The sequence below is a fragment of the Miniopterus schreibersii genome, assembly GCF_964146895.1.
Source record: "Miniopterus schreibersii genome assembly, chromosome: 2".
In the NCBI taxonomy this organism is placed as follows: Eukaryota; Metazoa; Chordata; class Mammalia; order Chiroptera; family Miniopteridae; genus Miniopterus; species Miniopterus schreibersii.
The window spans coordinates 65,152,254-65,175,667 of record NC_138102.1 but is presented as its reverse complement, the minus strand read 5'-3'; positions in this window follow the sequence as shown (position 1 = coordinate 65,175,667).

The following is a 23,414-nucleotide window of genomic DNA, read 5'->3' as shown; positions in this document are numbered from 1 at the left end:
CCCATCCGCAAGACTCACAGTCTATAGCAATCTAACACTCAAAAGGCTAACGCCCTCAGACTCACCTGCCCCAGGGGCCAGCAGGGAAGCAGCAGATGGAGGGGTGCCCAGATGTTGTGTGGGAAAACCTCATCTGCTTGTCTTGGAGCATCTGCCTGAGGGACAGGCATCTGATTAGATATACATTTGTGGGCCTTCTGGGTGCTCTCCAGGAAGGAAGAGTAGTGGGCTCCATCTTTGTGCTTTCCCTCTTCCCTCTGCCTCTGCTTTTCTCTTGACATTATATGCTTTCTCTTTTTTCTTGTTTTAATATTTTCTTTGCTGGGGGGGAGGGGAGAGAGAAGAGGAGTACCATTACTACACTCCCCTTCAGCCACACCCAAAAATGCACATATATCTCAGAGAAAATGTTTCACAGGCATCTGGTGCCCCAGGTGTTACTTCTGGTGCCATAGTCTTTGCAGTAGCTGTCTGGCTGCCCAAGGGATGCCCTTTGATCTCCTGGCTCTGTAGCTGGGAGCTTGCATTCCTAGGTCCCATGGACAGACAGTTCTTGTCAGACTCCCATGCCCACAGTACTGCACAAACAGACAGAAACACACTCCCAGTCTTTTAGGAAAGAAGTCAACATTTCTGTCCTGGAGCTTCAGCCTGAGGAGCAGGCTTCAGGTTTGGCCCACACAGAGGCTATTGAGCGCTCACCAGGAAGGAGCCTGTGGTGATGTCTCTGTGCTCTCTCACTGCATTGCTACAACTCACAAGGCTCCCCACACAGGAGTTTATACACTTGTCTGGAGTCCCAATTTGTGTGTGTGTGTGTGTGTGTGTGTGTGTGGCCAGATTAAATATTTAATTTGAGTTGGAATTGCTGTTGGAATAGAGTAGAATGTTGGATAAAGAGCCAAATAAAGAGTGACCCCTGAGTGCTATTTCCTGAGATACTGGCACAAACACAGATTCTAAAAGGTTGGTATGGTGAGTGGAAATGCAAAATTCAAGTGTAGACCAATTACGTTTTTTTGCAATGAGATATTCTAATGGGGATGTCAAGTAGGCCACCGGGTACATATAACTTAAGTTCAAGGGTAATATCTGTGCTGGAGTTATAAATTTGTGAATCATCACAAAATAAATGTCATTTAAAAGCATGAATGTGAATATAATCTCTTAGTGAAAGCCTATAGAGAAATGCAAATGAGAATTTAACATTGAGGCTTGGACAACATCAAAATACAGGAGTGGAGTAAGGAGCAGAACCTCTGAAGGAGACTAAGAAGGATCAACATGAGAAAGGGAAGAATGTGGGAAAATGGTATAACATAGGAATTACTAACTCTTTCCAAAATGGAATAGTCAAGCCTGCCAAATGTTGTTGAGACACCCAGTAAGATTACAGGGAAAAAAGTGTTGATTGAATTTGGTAACATAGAAGCTCTTGGTGATTTTAAAAGAGTAAGGAAGGCAGAATCTGTACCAAGAGTGATAAAGCCAAAGAAGCTTGTGTGTCTCTCTTTAGAGAATTAGATTATTGAGAATGATTCTAGAAATAGAAAAATAACTGAAAAGGGTTGTTCATGTGTGGAGGATTTTTTTAAAGAATGTGAGGCACTGAAGCTTGCTTCTCATTGATGGAAATATCCTATAGGAAGAAAGAGATTTTGATGTACTGGAAAGAAATTATAGCCATAGGCATGAATTCCTTGAGATGATGGAAAATAAGTGGAACCCAGAGCACACATAAAGAAATTGGACTTTAATAGGAGGTCAATGCATTCCTTCATCTTTACATAAAGAAAGAAGACAGTGGAGTTTTAGGAAAAGGTATCATTACAGATCAGGTGATAGGAAGATAAGGAATTTGGGATTCCCTAAGTACTAGCAAACTAAGAATAAGGAGAGGTTGAAAGAGTTTTAATAATAGATGAGTAGGTATGAAATAGTTAAGCAGAAATATCAAGCTAATAGAGAAAGCATAGCAGACTCAACGATCATTGATTTCAAGTGTGGCTGGCCTATGTGGTTGTGAAATTGCCTTTTCAGTCTAAGGAGAGACAAATGCTGTGGTCTATCCAGGGTTTTGGTTTGGCTTTGGAGTATGACTGACAGAGAAAGGGGTGAACAACTGTAATAAAAAACACACAAGCTAAGCTATAGAATAAGGAAATAAAAAGGCTAAGAGGTTGTATGTTGGGGGATAAAAGGATGGGATGTTTCAGTAGGGTCAAAGGATTATAGCTTGGGGGGGGCTGGGTAGTGAGTTGGAAAGTTAGGAGGAGGTAAATGTCAGAGTAAAGGGGGCAATTTCCAATGATCACCATGTGCCATCCTGGTCTTAAATCTTCCCTGCTTCATCTTTTAATGCAACTGTGAGTCATTTATTAATCCCTGTTCTCTTTTATTCTTTCTTTTTTGCCTCAACTGCTTTAGCTATTTTTATCCTATTACACTGTATGCATTTTTGTCAGTAATTTAAAATTACTTTTTGGAACAAAGCAAGGTATTAATTAATTTGCATATTTCAAAATACTTCTTTTATGGCAGAGTTTTTAGATTTATTGCCATCTCAGTTTCCCTTCTCTGAATGGACTGCATTTTTTTAAATACTCTTAATAAAATGAAATACCCAGAACTAAGAATAATTACCTAGTGATAGCTTAAAAGTATTACAGTCAGTAATAGTAACAGGAAGAGCCAAGGCTGGGACACAAGCCTCAGGACTCCTGGTCCATTGTGTCTATCTCTTGATCTATGTTGGAAACTAAGAATAATTGCAAATACTGAGTGATAGCCTTGTTCTATGCATAGTACTTAATACTTTATATAGTCCATGTCATTTATTTCTCACAAATAGATGAAATAGATGTTAGCCTATTTCAGAGACAGAAAAACGGATGCTTAGGAATATTATTTTAAACATAGTCACACAGCTAAGAAGTAGTAGGAGACCATATAAAACCTCAAGCAGTCTGACTCCCAGTATACCTTTCTTATTCCTGTGTTCTACTTGTGTTCTACTCGGGTAAGTTTAGGTTGTATTTTCTTTTTTCAACAACCACTCAGATACTCATATTGATTTTATAATGACTGAAAATTTCTTCATAGCCTCCACATGCAGTCAAACTATTATGTGTGTTTTTCTGTTGCACAATGCCAGAAACATAATAGGTACCTAATAAATATTTGAGTCATTGAACTACAGTTATATTCAATCAGTAAACTAAATAAACCTTGTTCCTCATATCTTCATTCCAATAATTAATTAAAACATTGACTGGAATAGAACTGGAGACAGAGAAAGTAGAAACTTGTCTCCATCATCCTTCTGGCATAAATGTTTAATTGACTATGTCATATAATATACTATTCCTAACATATATTTTTCATTTTGTCCACAAAGATAATCTGAGAGGCTGTCAAAAATAATAATAATGCGAGGCGAGAAACAAGATGGTGGCGTAGGTAACAGCTTCACCCACCACCTCCCACAATAGCATCAAAATTACAACTAAAATACAGAACAACCATCACTCAGAACCTCCTGAAATCTAGCTGAACAGAAGCCCTACAACAAGAGAACTGAAGCAGCACTGAGACGAGCAGGAATGGTGGAGATGCAGGCGGATCAGGGCTGAATCGTAGAGATGCAGTGGCTAATCCACACCCAGTGACGCAGGTTAAACCCGGGAGGGACATCTCGGGGGTGGGGGTTTCCCGGAGAAGTGAGAGGTCCCAGTCCCACAGCAGGCCCCCAACCTAGGGATCCAGGGCTGGGAAGAGAAGTCCCCACAACCTCGGGCTGTGAAAAATAGCTAGGACTGTCACTGAGTGACGGGGAGGTTGCTAGAATCCCAGGCTTTCCTCTTAAAGGGACTGCACAGGGACTCACTCAGACATGCTCCCTGGTCAGACTCGACCATGCTGGATTATGAACCTACCACATCCACGAGTGACACACTCAAGGGGCACACTCAGTGAACACCAAAGCTCCACTGAAGTAAACCCTGCTCCATAGGGGTGTCTCCAGCACAGCAGCTCTTTGGCTGTAATTGCAGCTGGTCCTCAAAGCCAATTGGCCTAGAAGTAAATTCCTCCCAGTGACGCCAACAGCAACCAAGGCTCAGCTACAACAGATCAGAGCACACAGCCTACAGGGGAGCACCTAGAAGGCCCAGCTCAGGTGACTGGGGGGGGCTGAGCCACTGGGTCCTATGGGGCACCTACTACACAAAGCCACTCTACAAATTCCAGGAGACATAGCAGCTCTACCGAATACATAGAAACAAACACCTGGAAGCATTTAAAATGTGGAGGCAAAGAAACATGTCACAAAGGAAAGAACAGAAGAAATTTTTGGAAAAGGAACTAAATGAAATAGAACAAAGCAAGCTACTAGATACAGAGTTCAGAATTATGGTTATAAGGATGCTGAAGGATATGTAAGACTATTAAGAAAACAAATGAGACCATTGATAACATAATAGAGCACCAATCAGAAATGAAGGCTACATGACTGAAATGAAGAATAATTTACAGGGAATCAACAATAGAGTAGAGGACGCTGAGAATCAAATCAGCAATTTGTACATGAAGAAACACAAAACACTCAACCAGAAGAGCAAAAAGAAAAAAGAATCCAGAACTATGAAGATAGTATAAGGAGCCTCTGGGACAATTTCAAGAGGCCCAATGTTCGTATTATTGGGATGCCAGAAGGAGAGAAAAGAGACCAAGAAATTGAAAACCTATTTGAAAAGATAATTACAGAAAACTTCCCCTACCTGGGAAAAGAAATAGGCTTACAAGTCCAGGAAGCACAGAGGGTCTCAAACAAGAGGAACCCAAAGAGGCCCACAGCAAGACACATCATAATTAAAATGCCAAAGATTAAAGACAAAGAGAGAATCTTAAAAGCAGCAAGAGAAAAGCAATTAGTTACCTCCAAGGGAGCACCCATATGACTGTCAGTTGATTTCTCAACAGAAACCTTGCAGGCCAGGAGGAAATGGCAAGAAATATTCAATGTGATGAAAAACATGGAACTACAAGCCAGATTGCTCTCACCAGAAAAGTTATCATTTAGAATTGAAGGTCAGATAAAGAGCTTCTCAGACAAGGAAAAGCTAAAGGAGTTCACCACCAGACCAATACTATGTGAAATGTTGAAGGGTCTTCTTTAAGAAGAAGCTAATGAACAAAAGGATCTGACAAACTAAATGGATCCAGAGACATTGACACATGCAACAGATGATCATTTTTCAGAGGGAAGAGGGAAGGGGGGTGGAGGGTAGGAGGAGATTAACCAAAGCAATTATATTCATATAGCATAACCCATGGACACGGACAATAACGGGGTGAAGGCCTGGGGAGGGGGTGGGAGAAAGGTGGAGAGGGTCAATTGGTGGGGAAAAATGAGACACCTGTAGTGCTTTCAACAGTAAAGGTAAATTAATAATAATAATAATAATGCCATCTTTTTTTCCTATAATATTAATTTGATCAGTCTTTCTAGGAAACTACCTAAATAGAAAATGAAATTAACTTGACATTATTTAGTTTTAGTGAACCTATATTGGTTTCTATTGATCATTACCATCTCTTCTGACAATACACAGGCCATCATGGTAATCATTAATACCATGCTTTATGTCTATTACATCCAGAAATCATATTTCACCTTTTTTCACTTTCATTAATATCCATGGATAATATCTGTATATTAATACACTTAGTCTCTGTTTTCCTTTTCATTCCTTTCTGTGTGTTTGTGGCATAAAACTCTTCCACCTCTAATTAAATTCAGTTTTACCTTTCTGTTTCCTGTTTCCATAGGTGACAAAGAGTTCTCCACATAGATGTTGGGAGTAGACCTATATAGATATAATGACTTGGAGGGACAAGTGAGGCCCTAATACTTCTAAAACTCTCTCAAGACATTTGCATATCATGGCTGGTGGCCTTATTCTTCTACTAAAATAACTTTTTAGCTTTTCAGCATATGGGGTCCATGAAGTGGAATCTCTAAAACCTTGGAAATTAGAAATAGAACATAATCTTTGGAGGCATGACCCCTAAAGTGAACATATAATCATACTTGTACATAATTATCTTCAAAGGACTTGATCCCAAGTCAACAAAATTTTACTGTAAAATGATTAAGTCTGTTATCATATTTCAAAAAAGACTATATCACAGCCTGTGGATGAAGATACGAAGGGATTGGTCTACAAAGGAAACAAAAAAAAAAAGAAGGTTCACAAAGGGAAACACAGTCTGTGATACCTTGAAGCTTTGTCTAGAGGAGAAAGATTCTTTTTCAACAGTCTGTAAATATCTCTAGTCCTACTGGCAAAATTATCCCCATTTGAATTATAGAGTTATTTTAATCCCATTAACCAAACTTCTCTTTCTTCAATTCTTCAATCACCATGGAATTTTCTAAATAATGTTTAATACTATATTACATATAGTTAAAGGGAGAAAAATATGCTAACCATGCAAACATATATATCCCCTTGTCTGAAAAGTAATGTCTCATTGTAAACTGAATTTTGGCATCGGGCTAGAGAAAATATCATATCTTCACCAAATCATTTCATGTTTCTGGGGATGTTGCTATATTGGGAAATGTAGTGTAGCTGTGGGCCTAGTAAAGGAAATGTTTTATTTATCACAACATTGCATCTAGAAGGGTTTTGTGATCTATTTTCTGTCTATGAAATATGAAGGGATTCCTAGAAAGAAGTATACAACTTTCCAAAGCTGAATCAAGAAGAGACAGAAAACCTGAATAGGCCAATAACAACTAATGAAATTGAAGCAGTAATCAGAAAACTCTCAGCAAACAAAAGTCCTGGACCAGATGGATTTACAGGCGAGTTTTACCAAACATTCAAAGAAGAATTAACACCTATTCTATTCAAACTACTCCAGAAAATTCAAGAGGAGGGAAAACTCCCAAACTCTTTTTATGAGGCCAGCATCACCCTAATCCTAAAACCAGATAAAGACACTACGAAGAAAGAAAATTATAGGCCAATATCCCTGATGAACATAGATGCTAAAATCCTCACTAAAATACTAGCAATACGGATCTAGCAATACATTAAAAGAGCATACATCACATCCAAGTGGGATTTATGCTGGGAATGCAAGTCTGGTATAACATTCACAAATCAATAAATGTGATACATCACATAAACAAAATGAAGGACAAAAATCATATGATCATATCAATAGATGCAGAAAAAGCATGTGACAAAATCCAGCACCCATTTCTGATAAAAACTCTGCAAAGTAGGAACAGAGGGATCATATCTCAACATAATAAAGGCCATATACGACAAACCTACAGCCAACATCATACTCAATGGGCAAAAACTGAAACCATTTCCCTTAAAAACAGGAACAAGACAGGGATATCCACTTTCAACACTCTTATTCAACATCCTACTGGAAGTCCTTGCCACAGCCATCAGACAGGAAGAAAACATAAAAGGCATCCAAATTGGAAAGGAATAAGTAAAACTATCATTATTTTCAGATGATATGATATTGTACATAGAAAACCCTAAAGACTCCATCAAAGTACTACTAAATTTGATAAATGAATTTGACAAGGTAGCAGGATACAAAACCAACATCTGGAAATCAATGAGATTCTTATACACCAACAATGAACTTTCAGAGAGAGAAACTAAAAAAACAAAACAATACCATTTACCACTGTAACTAAAAAAATAAGATACCTAGGAGTAAACTTAACCAAGGATATAAAAGTCCTGTACTAGGAAAACTATGGGACACTGAAAAAAGAAATAGGGGAAGATATAAACAAGTGGAATATACCATGCTCATGCATTGGAAGAATGAATATCATTAAAATGTCCATACTACTCAAAGCAATTTATAAACTCAATGCAATTCCTATTAAAATACCAACAGCATATTTCACAGATCTAGAACAAACATTTCAAAAATTTATATGGAACCAAAAAGACCCTGAATAGCTGCAGCCATCTTGAGCAAAAAGAACAGAGTGGGAGGGATCACTTTGCTGAACATCAAACTGTACTAAAAGCCATTGTAATCAAAACAGGCTGGTATTGGTACAACAACAGACATAGAGATCAATGGAACAGAACAGAGTCCCCAGAAATAGACCCACACCATTATGGTCAGTTAATATTTGACTACAGAGGCAAGAACATACAATACAGTAAAGACAGTCTCTTCAATAAGTGGTGCTGGGAAAATTGGACAGATACGTGTAAAAAAAGTGAAATTAGACCAACTTTCACTATACACAAAAATTAACTCAAAATGGATAAAAGACTTAAACATAAGTCATGAAACCATAAAAATCCTGGAAGAAAACAGGCAGTAAAGTCACAGATATACCTTGTAGTGGAATTTTCACTGATACATCTGCTAGGGCAATAGAAACAAAAGAAAAAATAAACATCAAACTAAAAAGCTTCTGCACAGCAAAAAAAAACAGCCTCAAAATACAAAGGAACCCCACGGTCTGGGAAAACATATTTGCCAAGGATGTATCTGATAAGGGGCTAATTTCCAAAGTGTACAAAGAGCTAATACAACTCAGCAAGAAGACAAACAACCCAATTAAGAAACGAGCAAACGACCTGAATAGACACTTCTCCAAAGACGACATACAGATGGCCAAGGATATCAGAAAGCGCTAATCATCAAAGAGATGCAAATGAAAACCACAATGAGGTGTCACTTCACACCTGCCAGAATGGCTGCCATCGACAAATCAACAAACAACATGTGCTGGTGAGGGTGTGGAGAAAGGGGAGCCCTAGTGCACTGCTGGTGGGAATGCAGAGTGGTGCAGCCACTATGGAAAACAGTATGGAGGTTCCTCAAAAAATTAAAAATGGAGCTGCCTTTTGACCCAGTGATCCTACTTCTAGGAATATATTCTAAGAATTATGAAACACTAATCATAAAGAATATATGCACCCCTATGTTCATAGCAGTGTAATTTACAATAACTAAGATCTGGAAGCAGCCCAAGTGCCCATCAGTAGATGAGTGGATAAAAAGGCTCTGGGACATTTACACCATGGAATACTATGCAGCTGTAAAGAAGAAGGATCTTGTACCCTCTGGGACAGTATGGAATGACCTGGAGAATATTACGCTAAGTGAAATAGGCCAGGCAGAGAAAGGCAAACATTACATGATCTCGCTTATATATGGAATCTAAAGAACTTAATAAGCTCATGAACAGAATAGATTCAATGACATAGAAGCATAGATCAGACTAAGAAAGTCAGAGAGATGGAGGAGGCAGTGTGGGTGGAGGGGGAGACAGTAACAAAAGAATTTATATGCATATATGCACAACCCAACGACACAAACAATGGTGGGGAGAGGGACTGGGGACGGGGATGGGATGGGGTAGAATGGGTCATTGAGGAGAAAAAGGAACATTTGTAATATTTTTAAAAAAAAATAAATTACTATGATGAAAAAAAAAAAGAACCATACACCTGAAACCTATATAATTTTATGAACCAATGTCACCACAATAAATTTAATAAAAATTTTAAAAAATTAAAAAATATATATGAAGGAAAGTCACACATGACCAATGGTCTTGGGCAGATATAATAGGATGTCATTATCCACATTCTGCCTCCCTTTCTCCAGTAGTACTAGGAACCATGTTATAGATGGTGTAGCTATATTCTTGGGGAAGTACAGAGGTTCAAGTTGTGGAAGGCCGTAAGTGCTTCACTGAGGAAACTAGCTAAGGAGCTACTGAAAGATACAAGCAGAAAGTTAAAGTATTAGAATATCATTTCAGAAGGAGTACACTAGTCACAATGTGAAAAACAAATTTAAAGAAGAACAAATGAAGTGAAAGAATGGTCATTAAAGGAACAAAAGTAAGGAATGATGAAAAGCCAAAGTAAGAGTTGAATTGGTAACCTAGATGTTTTGATGAAATTTAGAGATATTAAGAAAATAGAAGGAGGAAACAAGATGGCGGTGTAGGTAACAGCAGCACCCACCGCCTCCCGCAACCACATCAACATTACAACTAAAATACAGAACCACCGTCACTCAGAGCCTCCTGAGATCCTGCTGAACAGAAGTCCCACAACCAGGGGGCTGAAGAAGCTCCGAGACCAGGAGGAGGGGCGGAGACGCGGGCGGATCAGGGCTGGATCTCGGAGACACGGCCTCGGCCCCACACCAGGTGCCACGCTTTAAACCCGGGAGGGAATCTCGGCGGCAGGGGTTTCCTGGAGGAGTGAGGGGTCCCAGCCCCACAGCAGGCCCCCAGCCCAGGGCTCCAGGGCCGGGAAGAGACGTCCCCACAACTCTGGGCTGTGAAACCAGCGGGGACTGTCCCTGAGGGTCGCCCCGGCTGCGGGAGCCCCAGCAGCTCCTCTTAAAGGGCCGGCGCACGGACTCACTCGGACGCGCTCCCTCTGAGCCCAGCGCCGGGCAGCAGCCTGAAAGGACCCGGGACACTCGGGGAGGAACTAACCTGCCTGAAATCTGGCAAGAGGTGGAGGGGCGGCTTCCTCCCAGGCAGAAGGGCTGGCAGAGGCCATGGCTCCTTTGGCGAGTCCTCCCAGCACACAGCCCGCAGGCAGGCGCCATGTTTGACTCGCCAGCACCTGACTCACACCTTTGGCCCCGCCCCGTGATTCCTGGAGGCCCCGCCCTCCCCACCTGCAGGCTCATCCAGGCCATTTCCAGGGGCTTTTCTGTGCAAGAGGCCTCTTGAGCCTCATGCTTAGGACTTCCCTAAAATCTCTCAAACAAGCAGCAGAGGGCCCCATATGGCTTGATAAGCAACCCCAGACCTGGCACTAGTGGCAGCCTGCATTGGCTCATAGCGTGGCCTCTCCTGGACACCTCCAAGCCCAGCACAAGTAGTAGCCAACTACAGTTTGCTGTGTAGCTCATGCTGGGTGGCCCTGGGCAAGGCACTGGCACAGGCTGACTTTGCATCTCCCTGGAGGCCCCAGAGACAGTGCACCTGGTGGTCAGACTCTACCACGCTGGATTACAACCCTACCACATCCACGAGTGACACATTCAAGGGGCGCACTTGGTGAACATCAAAGCTCCACTGAAGTAAATCCTGCTCTATAGGGGTGTCTCCAGCACAGCAGCTCTCTGGCTGGAGTTGCAGCTGGTCCTCACAGTCGATTGGCCTCAGGGTCAATTCATCCCAGTGACACAAATCGCAACCAAGGCTCAACTACAACAGGACAGTGCACACAGCCCATACAGGGGAGCACCTAGAAGACCCAGCTCAGGCTCAGCTCAGGTGACTGGGGAGGCTGAGCCACTGGACACTACAGGATACTACACAAAGCCACCCTACAAATTCCAGGAGACATAGCAGCTCTACCGAATACATAGAAACAAACACCTGAAAGCAACCAAAATGTGGAGGCAAAGAAACATGTCACAAAGGAAAGAACAGAAGAAATCTCTAGAAGAGGAACTAAATGAAATATATCCAAGCAAGCTAACGGATACAGAGTCCAGAATTTTGTTTATAAGGATGTTTAAGCTGACTATTAGGGAAATAACTGAGAAAATCCATAACACAATAAAGTACCAATTTAAAATGAAAGCTACAGGAACTGAAATGAAGAATAATTTACATGGAATCAACAGTAGAGTAGAGGATGCTGAGAATCAAATCAGCAATTTGGAACATGAGGAAACAAAAAACACCCAACCAGAAGGGCAAAAAGAAAAAAGAATCCAGAACTATGAAGATAGTATAAGGAGCCTCTGGGACAACTTCAAGAGGCCCAACATTTGTATATTGGGGTGCCAGAAGGGGAATAGAGATACCAAGAAATTGAAAACTTATTTGAAAAAATAAGAAAACTTCCCCTACCTGGGGAAAGAAATAGGCTTACAACTCCAGGAAGCACAGAGGGTCCTAAAAAAGAACCCCAAGAGGCCCACAGCAAGACACATCATAATTAAAATGCCAAAGGTTAAAGACAAAGAGAAAACCTTAAAAACAGCAAGAGAAAAGCAATTAGTTACCTACAAGGGAGCACCCATACAACTGTCAGCTGATTTCTCAACAGAAACTTTGCAGGCCAGAGGAGAGTGGCAAGAAATATTCAGTAATGAAAAACATGGAACTACAACCAAGATTGCTCTACCCAGCAAAGCTATCATTTAGAATTGATGGTCAAATAAAGAGCTTCACAGATAAGAAAAAGCTAAAGGAGTTCATCACCACCAGACCAGCACTACAGGAAAAGTTGAAGGGTCTCCTTTAAGAAGAAGCTAATGAACAAAAGAATCTGACAGACTAAATAGTTCCATATACATTTACACATGCAACAGATTATCATATTTCAGAGAGAAGAGAGAAGGGGGGTGGAGGGTGGGAAGAGATTAACCAAAGAAGTTATATGCATATATGCATAACCCATAGACACAGCCAATAATGGGGTGAAGGCCTGGGGAGGGGGTGGGAGTGAAGTGAAGGGGGTCAATTGGGGGAGGAAAATGGGACATTTGTAATACTCTCAACAATAAAGATAAATTTTTAAAAAAGAAAAGAAAATAGAACTGACAGGATTTCATGACCAAAAGAATGAGAATTAAGAGTCAAAGATAGGTGGGGGTGGGAGAGTGGGTGGGGAGAGATTAATCAAAGAACTTATATGCATGTATGCATAATCCGAGGACACAGACAATAGTATGGGGAAGACTTGGGGGGAGGTGGGAGCAAATGTGGAATGGAGGGGCTCAACAGAAGGAAAAAGGGGGACATCTGTAATACTTTCAACAAGATTAAGAAAAAAAGAGCCAAGGATAACTTGCCAGTGTGGCTCAGTGGTTGAGCATCACCCCATGAAGCTGGAGATCACAGTTCTACTCCTGGGCAGAACACGTACCCCGATTGGGGGCTCAATCCCCAGTAGGGGGCATGCAGGAGGCAGCAGATTGATGAATCTCTCTCATCGTTGATGTTTTGACCTCTCCCTTTGTCCCTCTGAAATCAATTTAAAAAAAAAAGATTCAAGGATAATGACAAATTTTTGACTTGCACAGGGTATAGTGAGATGTATCATTGTTTCAAAGGTAATACAAAAGGAAATAAGTGTCCCATCTCAATTTTCCTCAGAGATGTCAGTTCTTATTTTTATTTTCACCTTTGCATTTGTATAGTCCATTAGACTTTTTTAAAATTTCTCTTTATTGTTGAAAGTATTACAGATGTCCCATTTCTTTCCCTATTGACCCCTTCTGTCCCACACCAATTCTCCATCCCAGGCCTTCACTACTTTTTAAACTATTTTCAGCCCAGCCAACATGGCTCAGCAGTTGAGCATTGACCTACGATCCAGGAGCTCTCTGTTCGATTCCCAGTCAGGGGGCGTGCAGGAGGCCTATTAATGTCTCTCTCATCATTGATGTCTCTCTCTCTACCTCTCCCTTCTTCTCTCTGAAATCAATAAAAAAATTTAAAAAACAAACAAAAACTATTTTCAAAAACTGTGTCAAAGCCAGTAATTGAATCAAAAGACATTTTTACTCCAAATTTAGTTGTCTTTTAAAAATAATCATTACTTTATATTATATTTGATGGAAATACCTCATATACAGTTTCTTACATCAATTGCATTGAGTATTTTACATTTTTAAATTCCAGAGACAAACTACATTGTCCACTTGTTTGCTTTTTTTCTTTTGTCCAAACACATCCATACGTTCATGCAAAACCCAGATCAGGGTCACTTGCGTTTGAGTCTTTATTAAATAGCACCATCAACTTTTGCATGAACTCTTGTCAGATCCAGCATTAATAAAAACATGTAAAACAGTAAAACAGTTTTGTGAACAAAAATTTTGACTCTCAATCAATTTTTCCAGGTTGACATAACTTTGGGTTTAACACCTTCATATGCAATGTTAACTATGACTCATTTTGCCATTGGCTTCAGTTATCTTCCCCCAATTTGTCATCTGTTATAACTTTGATATCAAATTTCATTCTCCACTCTCACTCCTCAGGAATATTTTCCTTGACCTTTCAGATCAGGTAAACATCCCCCTTGTATATGAAAGCCAAGACTTAATTACCATACCTTTGTAGTCATTATTAGAGTTGAAATTTTTCATTTTTTTATCCTTTAATCACTATTTGCTTTTTGCTAATATATTTTCAACTTTTTTTACCAGACTATAGCACACATGAAAATGTTTAGTATAAATACTGTTTAAAGAGTCTATAAAAACTCTATTAAAGAAAAATCCTTTAAAGGATTTTTTTCTCCTATTAACCTCAAGGGATCATTTAATTTCATATAAAAAAAAAGAAAGTGATACAACAGCCTCTAGGATTCCATACTCAGCAAGATATAGCAAAATGAATTTGCCATGTTTTTATTCCCTTCTTCCTTTCAGGAATCTCTGAGACAAAAGGTCAGTGTAGCCCCATTTTGTTCTTAAAAAAAGAATTTAGTGTTTTTGACAGGTGTCAGATTGCAAGTCCTTAGAGACAGACGTTTCCTGTTTGCCATCAGAACATTTATAACACAAACAGTTGTATGTGGTTTTTCTTCTTCTTCCCCTGTTCCTTACATTATCCACAGACCACAGATCTGACCTCAGAGAGCAACTTCAGATGCAGGAGAGTAATTCAGTCTCCAGGCTATTCAATCACTGACTCCTTAGTGCATGTTCTCTGCAGGAGTGGCAGAGCCACTGCGCCACTTGTGAGAAGGTTTCTTGTGTGATGTTATACTTTCTTCCCTATGGAGTGGATGAAATGTTCAACACGTTACCCAAAAGTTACTGAATGGTCATGCGAGCAAAACACCTTCAAGTTCTTTTGTTGTTGTCACCTATGTCAAAATTGGTGTTCTTACAATTATTTAAAGATTTTTTTAATGGCTTAAAAATCCAGCATCAGAATCTTGGTAATTTTTCCCACTGAAAATGATCTGGTTTTAAGAATGAGTAACATAAAGCTGCCATAAACATAAAACATAGTGGTGTACAAAACATTGTTATCTTCCCAAAGCATTTCCCATTGCACTGGTATTATTAGCCATTCTTCAGAATTTTTGGGGAAAGCTCCAATAGATTTTTTGTCAAAAAAAACCCCTAAAGCTGAAGTTAGGCCCAAAATATGTATAGCAAATGTCCTAGGAGGACTAATTGGAGATGAGCTCCATGCACAGAAGATTGCTAGTCACCTGATAATAATGACAACATCGTCAGATTTAAAAACTTTAAGGCCATTATTTTATCAGAAGTGGGATTGATTTTTTTTTGTGTTCAGCCCAGCAAACTTTTCAGCAATGGGAGAGAGGTGACAATTCAGAACATGAATTTGCCATGTTTTTATTCTCTTTACTGGTACATGGCCAGTAAAGAGTCTGGCCTGAGTGGTTCAGGATGATGACCATTAAAGCCAGAACCTACCATGGTGTGGTCTTATTCCACTACCAGTCCCACAGCTGCAGCAGGCAGTTTTGAATGGCAGTTCATCACATGGGCAGCCACCTTATTATTCAGAGCTTCATTTTGAGAATCAAAATCCATGTCTGCCAACTTTTCTTCAGTTCTGACTTTGAATAGAAAAAAGATGCTCCATCATGCCTAGTCTGTGGAAGTGGGTCTTTATCTGACTCTCATTACTGAGCCAATGCTGCCCATTTCATAGTCACCCTGGAGGAGTAGATTAGAAGCTCTTAAATTGGATGAGTTGGTGACAGGATAGACTCTAATGCTGAAAGAAATATAGTTCCAGAAACACTGTGGATAATACTATATTCATATTTTAAGCATTTTAGAGCTTGGATCGCAGGATCTTGTCAACATTCCAACAAAAACTGGCACAAATATGTCTGACTTTTAGTTGACCATTTCTTCAATGTAGTTATTGACACCCTCATTCATATCTCCTCTGGGCATACGGAGAGAGTCAGTGCAATATTCAAAGAGAGAGAGACACAGAGAAAGACACTACCACTGGATGTAAAAGGAAGGATGTTTTAAAAGATACAGTTCTGCACAATTTTATTTATTTATTATTTTTTTATGTCCTCTTATTTTTTATCTTTATTGTTGAAAGTATTACAGATGTCCCATTTTTCTTCCATTGATCCCCTCCAAACTGCATCCACGCCACCCCCAAGCCTTCCTCATACCAATGTCTGTGTCCATGGGTTATGTTTATGAACATATAAGTTCTTTGATTAATCTCTCCCCACCTACTGTCCCTTATATATTATATATATATACTGTCCCTTTATCAGATGTGTCATTGGCAAATATGTTCTCCCATACAGTGGGCTCCCTTTTCATTTTGTTGATGGTTTCTTTTGTTGTACAGAAGCTTTTTAGTTTGATGTAGTCCCATTTGTTTTTCTCTCCTTTGTTTCTCTTGCCCTAGGAGATGTATCAGCAAACATATTGCTATAAGAAATGCCTGAGATTTTGCTGCCTATCTTTTCCTCTAGGATTTTTATGGTTTTGCATCTTACATTTAATTCTTTTATCTGTTTTGAGTTTATTTTTGTGTATGGTGTAAGTTGAGGGTCTAGTTTCAATGTTTTGCATGTACCTGTCCAATTTTCCCAAAACCATTTATTGAAGAGACTGTCTTTACTCCACTGTATGTTCTTGCCTCCTTTGTCAAATATTAATTGACCATAATGGCATGGATCAATTTCTGGGTTCTCTGTTCTGTTCCACTGATCTATATGTCTGTTCTTGTTGCCAGTACCAGGCTGTCCTGATTACAGTGGCTGTGTAGTATAACGTGATATCTGGTATTGTGATCCCTCCAACTTTGTTCTTCTTTCTCAAGATTGCTGCAGTTATTTGGGGTCTTTTTGGTTCCATATAAATTTTCAAAGTATTTGTTCTAGATAAGTGAAACATGCTATTGATATTTTAATAGGGATTGCATTCAATTTATAGATTGTTTTAGGTAGTATGGACTTTTTAAAATATATATATATTGATTTCAGAGAGAGGAAGGGAGAGGGAGAGAGAGAGATAGAAACATCAATGATGAGAGTCATTGATCGGCTGCCTCCTGCACACCCCCAACTGGGGATGGAGCCAACAACCTGGGCATGTGCCCTGACCGGGAATCGAACCCTGATCACCTGGATCCTAGGTCGATGCTCAACCGCTGAGCCATTCCCCGCAGGCCTGGACATTTTAATGATATTAATTCTTACAATCCATGAACACAGTATACTCTTCCACTTGTTTTTCTGTCTTCCTCTATCTCTTTTTTCAGTGTCCTATAGTTTTCTGAGTACAGGTCTTTTACGTCCTTGGTTAAGTTTATTCCTAAGTATCAAATTTTTTTTGCTGCCATTGTAAATGGGATTTTTTTTTTAGTTTCTCTTTCTGAGAATTCATTATTGGTGTATAAAAATGCCGTAGATTTCTGTGTGTTAATTTTGTATCCTGCTACCTTGCCGAATTTATTTATTACATCTAGTAGTTTTTTTGTGGAATCTTTAGGATTTTCTATGTACAATATCATGTCATCTGCAAATAATGACAGTTTTACTTCCTCCTTTCCAATTTGGATGCCTTTTATGTTTTCTTCTTGTCTGATCACTGTGGCTAGGACTTCCAGTACTGTGTTGAATAAGAGTGGTGAAAGTGGACACCCCTGTCTTGTTCCTGTTCTTAGGGAAAATGGTTTTAGTTTTTGCCCATTTAGTATGATGTTGGCTGTAGGTTTGTCACATATGACCTTTATTATGCTGAGGTATGATCCCTCTATTCCCACTTTGCTGAGAGTTTTTAACAAAAATTGGTGTTGGATTTTTTCAAATGCTATTTCTGCATCTATTGATAGGATCAAGTGATTTTTGTCTTTCAGTTTTTTGTGTGATGTATCACATTTATTGATTTGCAAATATTGTACCAGCCTTGCATCCCTAGAATAAATCCCACTTGGTTATGGTGTATAATCTTTAATATATTGCTGGATCCTATTTGCTAATATTTTGTTGAGAATTTTAGTATCTATGTTCATCAGGGATATTGGTCTATAATTCTCTTTCTTTGTAGTGTCGTTATCTGATTTTGGAACTAGGCTAATGCTGGTCTAGTAAAAAGAGTTTGGAAGTGTTCCTTCCTCTTGGATTTTTTGGAATAGTTTGAGGAGGGTAGGTGTTAGTTCTTCTTTGAATGTTTGGTAAAATTCCCCTGTGAAGCCCTCTGGGCCAGGGCTTTGCTGTGCTGGGAGCCCTTTGATTATTGCTTCAACTTCATCAGCAGTTATCAGCCTATTCAGGTTTTCTGACTCTTCCTGATTTAGTTTTGGAAGGTTGTATTTTTCTAGGAATTTATCCATTTCATCCAGGTTGTCCAGCTTGGTGGCATATAGTTGTTCATATCTACACAATTTTAAATACAAATTTTGCATTCACCATCAATCCAACAATAATCAACATAGATCACTGAGCTATACTTTTAACCACTTTTTTAGCAAACACATTAGGTCCTAGGACCTCAATGATGGCCACAAAGAAGGTGCTGATCTCAAATTTCTCCTGAAGGATATCAATTATATGTTTACTTTCACCAAACCCAAGTACATTCAAAGGATTTCTTTCTCATCTCAGAGACCTCTCTCTTTAGCTCCTTTTATTAATTACACCACTTTTGTAGATCAGGTGGTCACTAGTGTTGAATACATTAGAAGCCATGTGCCTAATGATTACAGTGTTAATGTACATCTTTTTTCCCCATCTTGGTTTAGGTTTAGAGATGATTTCCATTGTGCCTGCCTAGGTTGTGGCTGATGATATATTGTGAAAGTTTCACTCATACTGGATGCTAGAGAACACAATCTGTAAACTGTGGTCTTATTGAAATATTTCCATTATTACTTATTTAAATCACTCTCATAATCAAGCTGTCTATAATATCTATAGTTTCTATCAGGAAATTAAAAGTTTAAAAATAACCTTCATCACAAGTTTTAATTATGAGTAATTGACAAAATGTTTTCCCCAGACCTCTAAGAATCATCTTTTGTGTCAACATGAAATAATTTCCAGTATGTGAACAGAGCAAGAAGTAGATATATTTTTACCACTGTCCTATACCGCAGGCTTGGCACTTGGTGCTTAGAGATGCAGAGATGACTGAGATATTGTCTTGGAAATCACAACCCAGCAAGACCCATTTGTTTGCTTCTTTCATTCACTAGATTGGCCTCACTCTTTGTCTATGTCCTTACAAAGGATGGTCACACAGTGAGTATAAGGGAATTCATCAACACAAGCAAAAGCGACAAACAGCAAAACTATGTGAAGTATTCTTTCATGGGCTGGCTTTTCTCCAAATGACAACTGATAATTAGGTAAGTAAATGAGACCTTACTGAAACAACAGACTTTCTCTGATTAAAATGCCAGGCAGCATAATGACATATTGCAGAGGGAGCAACCTTTCCCCTTCATGCTCACTACTCTCGTTGAGTTATCACTCAGTATTGGGTAGAGAAGCAGCTAAATGTACAAAGTTTAGGGTCAAGTGAAAATTACCCGAAGCTTTATGGGTAATTAGGTTGGGTTATATTAGGCAAGGGAGTATTCATTAGTTACAATGCAAACACTATGTGGTTACTAGACATTCCCATCCCAGCATGGTTCCTAGTTCAGCCCATAATTACCTATTCACCAGATGATCAATTGTGCAGCCGGGTGAAGAAGGAATCCTCAGGAAACACTGTTGTGTCACCCTAGAAACATGGTGACTAATAGAGCAAGTGGGCCAAGCAAAGCTTTATTCTTTCTGAAGAGGAAAAAGACTCTCTTTGGAATTTCCTACCCCCAGAGAGAGGCTTATGAATCATTTGGGTAAGTGTTCTCCTACCTGTGATTTGAAGGAGCTTGTAAGAAGCTTTCGCTCTAAAATATCAACCCTGATGATGGCCCCATTACCATTATAAATTCATTTTCTCAGATATTGGATGTATTTCAAATCAAGAGTCATAAGGTACAAAACAAATGCTGCCAGGAGGCTAGTATTTTAAACTGGTGTCAGCTAGATGTTTAAGCAACCTTTTAAGAAGGGTGATCACATGTTTCAACTAATCAAGACAGTCCTGGTTTTTACCCTTTGTCATGGCATAATCATTAATAATGCCACCATTCACTATAAATCTGGGTCAGGTGATGATAAATTATTTGATCTCTAAATAAAAACCCAGCCAAGATTCGTAGTTTCAAATAACAGGAACAACTCTGGCTAATTTAAAAATTTGGCAGGAGCTTCTGATTGGTAGACCTAAGGCTATATATTCAAACTGCAGTTGCCAGAGATCACAGAGAGCATGAAGGTAGCTTTTAGTCAAAGAGCTGCTTCAAACAAGAGTTTGTGGTTAAACTAACCAAACCAGAAAAAGGGTTCAGAGGCTGAGGGCTAAAAAAAAAAAAAAAAAAAATTAATCAAAATTTCTTTTCCTTCTGGCTAATCTCTGATGTGTTGAATTATAATTTGATGTGACAATATGTGCCTCATAAGGACATAAAGAGACATTCATTAAATGGAAGAAACAGCCCCAGACCAATAAATTTCTCCTACTTCATCGTGTTGCCTAGAAACAACCTTTTATAAGTCTCATCAGGATGCTACGTTTCATAAATGATTAGATGCCATAAATTTGTTGATAGCTCATTCAGATCTATAAAGCCCTAAAATAAACAAATAGTAAATATTTCTGGAAATTTTATATTAATTTATCCATTAAAAACTCACTTTCCTAATATATGAAGATTACCCTAATGTTATTACTAGCACACTGGTTGACTATGCATATGTGGTAACTTTGTAAAATGAGAAAGATGCTATGGTTTGAGATTTTTAGCAATACTTATCTAAAAAGTGCCTGTGTGAGTGTGAAGCTGCAGTTTGATTTTTAAATGCAAATGTGTTTCACAAATTAATGACCTCTTTATTGAAAACAATGGAAATATTTCATTTCCTATCAAGGTTGGAAAAGGAATCAGAGGCCATAATATTAGTTAGAAGGGAACAAAGCTCAATTCATAGATAGTAATAAAAAGCAAAACTTGTTCTGTGCTCTACCAAATGTATTGGTAGAAGGAAAACCATTAGGTGCTACTTAAATTCATAATAATTATTGGCCTTATATTAAAAATGTTTAAAATACTAGTATACGATATTAAAATACATGCCATATAACACTCAAGGAAGAAGCTTTGGTTTTTGTTTGATAATGAAACACACATCTCTCTCAGAATAATAATTTAACGAGGTCTCAACAAATGCACATTCTTGCAATACATTCAGAGAACAAGGAGACAATAAGAATGCACTAATCCCTATAACTTGGAATAGCAACTTAAGAATTGAACAGCTTTTATTCTGCTCACAAATTCTTTATGTAGCCATAGCTTAAAAGCTGAAATTCTGCTTGCCTTAGTGTCTAGATTGATAGTTTGACTGTGATATATCTTTTATTAATGCTAAATCCTGTTCTACCATTAAATACGACCTAACTTTAATTTTGAAGGTCTAAAGCAAAAATAAAATTGCCATATGAGGACTTATATCTGGCCCCACATACTGTTTAAGACAAAGCACATCTTTCACAAAAGCATTTTTCTCTGGCAGGCCCATTATAACTATACTTAAACATTCTATGTCCTCTCTAAATGTTCTTTCTTTACCTCTGTATTTCTTGATTGATGATGAAAATGAACTTCAGAGACATGTTAAGAAAGATCCGCATATAGATTTTTCACTGTAAAATAAATGCCTAATCACAGCGGGACTATTTGTAAGTGATCCATCCTAATAAAAGGAAAACATAACAGAGTCTATCTATCCTGCCACTAAAAGTCCTTCAGAACATGAACGATTGCTAATTGTATGCTAAAAAAAAAAAAAAGTTCTGAGAGTAGAACAGACTCCATTCAAACTGAGAATTGACGAGTTGCATGCCAATAAAATAGACACACTTCACAGTTTATTAAACTGTTCACATGAATAAAAAAAACTAAAACAATGTCAATATTAAATAAAATCTTAGCCAAAACAGAACTTACTAAGACATGTGGGATTATTATGTTGTGTTCAATATTTCATATATTATTATACTACAAAAGATACAATTTACCGAATATTTAAATAAAATAATTTTATGTTTTTTAATTAACCTAAGAACTTATATGCATATATGCATAACCTATGGGCAAGACAACAGTGTGGTGAAGGCCTGGGGGAGGAGTGCAGGGGGGAGGGGCCAGTGGGGGATCAAAGGGGACATTTGAAATACTTTCAACAGTAAAGATAAATCTGAAAAAAAAAGTATAGAGCTACAGTTAGATACAAAGTTAAATCTAATTAAAAGCACACTATTTATTACTTTGGGTTACTGCCAGATCACTAATCAACTTGAACCAGTTATTAGATAAGTTAGACTAAGAACAGATTTTCCCTAAACAATTCAAGAAAACAACTTATAAATTATTTATAAACTCAAAGATCTACAACTACAAAGCACAGAAACGTAAATGGGTATAGTAATGGATATGGAGAGAAACAGCATAATCTATGTGTTCTATATGAATTAATGCCTTTGTACTATTTTTGGTATCTGTATGAAAGAAGTACTTCAAGTTTTGCAGAATGTTACCACCTTTTTCAATGAAAAAGTGAAAGGACAAAATGACATACTTTTTAGTATGATAGAGATATTAAACAATATTTAGTACTTATTTCATATGTCACAAGTAAAGTTCTTAAAAACCAAAGTTGGAACTGAAGAGTTCTGTGTTCCATGTTTTGCCTCAGATCACTACAGCATTCTATTCAGTAGTTTACATGATGATTGCATTGTCTAATTATATTGTGGAAGGCTGATTGATTGGTGAGTGATCAGGAATTCAAACAAAAAGGATCCATAGTGAATCCAAACAAAAACTTCCAACCAAATACCTGTTCAATTAAAACATTTCATCCCAGAGCCCAATATCTAATTCAGGGCTTTCTTTGCTATGAATTTCTAAATAATTTAATAGCCTATGTTATTAAGAAATGCTTATTTCCTTTCACTTATTGTTTGGCTAACTTATATCTGAGATTTAAAATTTCATAATTGCACAACTATGATTCTTAAGGAAAATAAATTATAGTCTGAATTCATTTCAAAGATGACACTAATAAATAACAGAGAGAATTAATGGATACCACACTGTGTACAGCTCAGACCTAGGTGATGATTACTTTTACAAATTGTATTGTATGAATAGAATATAGATGTAGGAGTGACAACATATATATGCATATATGTATACATATATGTATTTAAAGTAGACTTATGCTTAATTTCACAGAGAACAAATAATTTAAGTTTTAAGGAAAACATAC